The sequence below is a fragment of the Citrus clementina genome, unplaced genomic scaffold (genome assembly GCF_000493195.1).
Source record: "Citrus clementina cultivar Clemenules unplaced genomic scaffold, Citrus_clementina_v1.0 scaffold_9, whole genome shotgun sequence".
In the NCBI taxonomy this organism is placed as follows: Eukaryota; Viridiplantae; Streptophyta; class Magnoliopsida; order Sapindales; family Rutaceae; genus Citrus; species Citrus x clementina.
Genome location: NW_006261964.1, coordinates 10289914 through 10295304, shown reverse-complemented (window position 1 = coordinate 10295304; position 5391 = coordinate 10289914).

Sequence of the window (5391 nt, the reverse complement as noted above, 5' to 3'; positions counted from 1 at the left end):
TATCAATTTTCTCCTATGATTATTTTTTTCCTCTTTCTATTTCTTTTTCCTAAAATTGAAACGAAATTGTGGCTCCCTCTCATCAGAGTCCTGTCAGCTTTAATTTAGTTGTAAAAGTTATATTTATATTCGAACACATGCAATTAGCAGAACAGTGCTGTAATTCAACTTATTTTTACTGAAACATGCAGCTTCAGTCATTTTCTCAGGATCTTCTGTAGGTTTGGCATTATACTGGCTTAGGTTAAGGTCGAGGGTAAGCAGAGTCCTATTCAAGGAGTAAATATTGTTCGTTCAATCCTTTTGTTACGGATTGAGGCTCTCATCTTGAACTGGTGATTCAGGTGGGTAGTGGAGAACAAGGTGTTTCATAGCTCTCTGTTGTCACGTACGCAGGTATTCTCCTTACTGAACTGTTAACTCCGTACTCGAGGAGTACTCAAACTGTTGAAGTAAGTAATCTCTTTAGTGGTTTCTTTGTTTGATCACAGTTTGTTTTCGCACAATTTTCCATAGACATGCATGGTGATGTGCACAAAAATACCTGCGTGCATTTGCATGCAAGACTCTTGTAACCATGTGGTATAGTTTTGAGTCCTTGTTGAAAAAACTCTTGCCTGCTTTCAGAAAATGAGCTTCTTTCCTTTTTAAAATTTTCCTTACTAATGATTAAAGCATTGTGCAGATAACCGTGAGAATGCAATTAATAATTCGATTATCTGCTGAAAGTGTTTACATATATAACCCCGTAAAGCTGCCTTTCCTCACAGGAGAGGACTAAATTGTCCATTAATAACATTTGTGGGAAAAAATTTACAGAAGTGGACTTTCAAAGTTGAACAAAACTCGAACCACGAAGAGTTGAATGTTGAAGATGACAATAAGTTCTTTCACTGATCAAGTAGAGTAACAAGGTTACTGCAAATAAAAATTTGTTTATAAAGATTTAAACTAAATAACTAGTGAATATTATATAATACTTTATTTGTGGTTAGTGATCAGTGTATTTTTCTTTCTGTAGCACTATGTTGCATATAAGCATGCAATAACTAACTACTTCACTTACGCCCTAGTAAGGCATCATAGGGCCAGTTTGGTATTGTTTTTGAATTTTTATTTTTTGAGAATAAAAATAAAAATAATATTTTATAATTGCTGTATTTCGAATTATTTGGTATCATTTTCTATATTCTGTATTTTAAAACTGAAAACAGTAATATGCATTCGGCAGACACAGTTAAAAATAATAAAAACAGAGAATATGCGTTCGTTAATACTTATTTTAAAAATAATTTTTACTAGCATTTACGTCATATTTATAGTTATAAAATAATTATTTAGCTAATACATACACAAATACAACATAATAATTTAAACAAAATTATTATAAAAAAATTACATGATAATAAAGTTTTAGAGTTAGCATTAATTAAAAAAAACTTTTACATTGTCATTATTTTTACACCATAATTAAGATATATATTACAACACATGATTTAAATAAAATAATTATAAAAAAATTACATAATAGACATTATGCATTACTTATGTAATCATGCCACATAAAAGCTGTAATTATATCTCTTGTAGCATTCATCTCTGTGACACTTGTAGGAGATAAATCAACGTTAGTAAGTGACCTACTAGTGTCTCCTTCGTCGGTAACCAAAACTTGCACATCAAAATCTCCAAATAACGTATCACAAGCAATAAATTCAAATTGTGAATTCCATCTAAAGCAATAAATTAAAATTACAGATTGTTTGATTGAATTCTATCCAGGGCAAAGTTTGAAAAATCTCTATTTCTCTCTAATAACAAAAGTCCAATTTGCCTAATGCATTTTCTCTGTAAAAAAAATTAAAAATTTGGAGTGACAGGCAATAAATTCAACTTGTGCATCATCAACAAAATGGAATTTGGAGTAAAATCAATATCATGGCAATGACAATCGTGAACAATATCATCTTTACATGCTATTAAAAACAATTAAAATCACTCAAATAATTTCTGAAAATTTTTATTAAATTCTCAGGCTTTTTTTTTTTCATTCTAAATGTCATATATACAAATTCATCGCTGTCCAAAAACATCATACTTTAAGAAATATTTAAAAGTTAATTAAGTCAAAAATCTTATAAATTATAATGTCCTTTTTTTTCGTTTTAAATTGGTTTCCAAAGAATGATGTCTATGCTTACAGAAGCAAAACATGCCAAACAGCAACAACGTCATTTTGTGGATTGTTTTTAACTTAAACAAAACAAATACCGGCAAGTGACAGATCCGGGAGAGCAACAGCAGCTGGGTGAAGACGAGCAGCAGCGGAGCAGGGCAACAGCGGAAACAGAGCAGCGGGGGCTATGGCGGAGACACAGCAGCAGCGGCTATGGCGGAAACACAACAGCAGCGGCTATGGCGGAAACACAGCAACGACAGTGGCTGAGAGTGCAGATTTGCTGAGGAAAGGGAGAGAGTGCAGATTTACTGCAACTGAATCAAGAAGGCTGCGGGGGAAGGGGGAAGAGAGAGAGGCAGTGAAGAGATAAGGAGGAGAGAGTGGATCAGGAGAAATAAAGAGAGAAAGATGTTGGATGAAGATAAGGGGAGGGAGAGAGTGCAGATTTGCTGCAATTGGATGAAAAAGCTACGGCCAAGAGAGAGTGGCAGTGAAGAGATAAGGAGGAGGTCACGATTTTTCTTTTGTTTTTTAATTCATTTTTAGGTTTAGTATGTAAAATTTGGAGAACATGTTTAACTTGTTTTTAGTTGTGTAGTTATAATAATGAATCCGAATTTTGTGTTTTGTAATTTGTTTTGTGAAAAAAATCTACCGAACATGTTTTATGTGTGTATTATAAAAATGAAAACAAAAACATGGCTTAAAAAATGGTACCGAACGGGCACTTACTTTCCCCATGTAAATGTAATAAAAGAAATTTTTGTAATCAATTCATGCGAATTGAAAGTTTCAATATATAGTCAGTTAGTCACGTAAAAGAGTAAAATTATGGAGGTGAACTATTGACACCTTTATATGATCCTTATGGAATCCCTCTGTCATCACAATTATATTAAATGCATGTTTGGTATGGCTTATTTAAGAGTCATAAGTGCTTATTTAATCTCATAAGTATTTTTTAAAAATTTTAATGGTGTTTGGTTATTTTTTTAGTAGAGTTTTTTTAACTTAAATAAGTTAATTTACCTCTATTAGTAAAAGCCCAAAATTTAAACTTTTGAGAGTAGAGATTAGAGAGATTTTCTAAAAAATATATAATATCAAAAATATCATTGACATATTTCATTAATTACATAATACCTTTTATATAAAATCTACCCAACGAAAATTGTTGCCGCCATAGAAGCATATTGCTGCCGCCACTTCACTTTATCTCTTTTTATTTTTTTTTAATAACCAGCACTTTAATTTTGCAATCCCTAATACATAACCAACACTTGAGAGAGCAATCATAGTCATAGCCAACGTTTTTTGTGAGGAGGATGTCAGGTAATACGACACTTCTCATGTTTCATTAACATTTCAATTATATTATCGATTATCATTTTAATTTGGATAGTATTATTTGTTTAGGAGAATATATCAATTATGAAATTTTTAATTTTGAAAATTAAAGAAATGATTGAACTGATTTTTTCTTATTAATTGATAGCTTGGATGCATTTTGTTACATGTTATATAATTATGAATACATATCCTTTTTGGTAATTTAATTACACAAAAACACTTTTAGTTTTACACAACCAAACAGTTTAATGTTCAAAAATACTTTTTTAATTGACAACCAAACACCTAATAACTTTTTGTCCAAAAACTCTATCGGTATAAGTTCTACTTCTATAAGCTCTATTTAATAAACTGTACCAAACAGAGCCTAAGTGACAAAGAAATCTAAATAAATTCTTATATTTTCTCTCTCTAACTTTTGGATCTATAGAACAAAGATACCTTTTTCACAAACACTTTGCTTTCTAATCATTGTGATTCTCCAAGTAAATAGTCACTCTTATCATTCTACTCATTTATTTTCAATTTTTTGTACGCACTTAAACAATAACCTATTTTTTGTTATTATTTTCTCACATATCAACTTTTTATAAAAAAATTACAGACAATCCACTTTTAACTCTATTTAATTCAAGTATATATGATTCTTTTTGGAGTTAAATATTTATGATTTAATCATTAAAAAATTGTTTAAGAAAACTGTAAGTAGAGTTCAATGGAAGAAATTAAAAAAATAATTAAAAAAAAGGATATTCTGGGTAGTAAAATAGGTATCCACATAAAATAGGTTTTAAAAGGAAATTAGAGAGATTCTAATAATGCCACTTAAAATTACATATTTCTGCCTGATAATTTTCAAACAACTTTTTTTTTTGTTTTTAACTGCCACATCATGTTTAAATTTGTAAAAAAGAAATACGAAACTAAATAATCAATTTAAATTTTGCTCACCCACCTTTTAACACCTTTAATCAGATGTTAAAATTTAATCACATAAAATAATTTTTCTGTACCGTATCATAGCCAAGGGATAGCCATTGTGCTACTCCACTAACTTTGTTACATAATTATTTTTGTTGGCAAATTTAGTCTCCAATTTCATCATTGATGATGGAAGAGCGTGACAAAATTTTAGTAAATAAAGAAGTTTTCCACTGCCGGGATTTGAAACCGGGATTTCGATGATTGAAATTGCCTATAGTGTGCTACAAATTAGTATTTCTACAAATTTAAACTAAATACTACAAAAAAATAACGAATGAATAAAAATAAATGCTGATAGACATTTGCTTTCAGTAAGCAGTAATTGTCAATATTCGAAATTATAATAAAAATAATAACAATAAGAGTGCGGCACCTCTTTATTGATCTTATAAAACCCTTAATTCTTGCAATTACAATAAAGAGTAAAATATAAATTTAAATAAACCTCAATGGCCTAGGCTTGCTTTTAAAAAAATTAAATAAAGAAAGAAACTAAATTTTTTTCTTTTACAAAACCTTTTACCCACACCTAAACCCACGCATGATAAGCATTGTACTCGGTCGGCCCATGTAGAAAATTTTCTGAAACCTAACCAAACTCTGCAGGATAGCTTTTTGAAAATTTTATAGTCCAATGTTAATTCTTTTAACAATTTTGTACTATTGTGATCGCGTGGACTTATTTCCTCTTCAATTTTTGTGAGAAAAAAATTATTGTACAGGAGGTAAATCCCTAATATATATTTTTTCTAAATGGATAATCGTACAGCTTTTAATGTGGGCCGTCACGTATGTAAATTCTCCTTTACTTATCTCTAAAGTTGACTTTATTATTTTATAAAATTTAAAGAATGTATAACAAAATAGTATGTTCGACA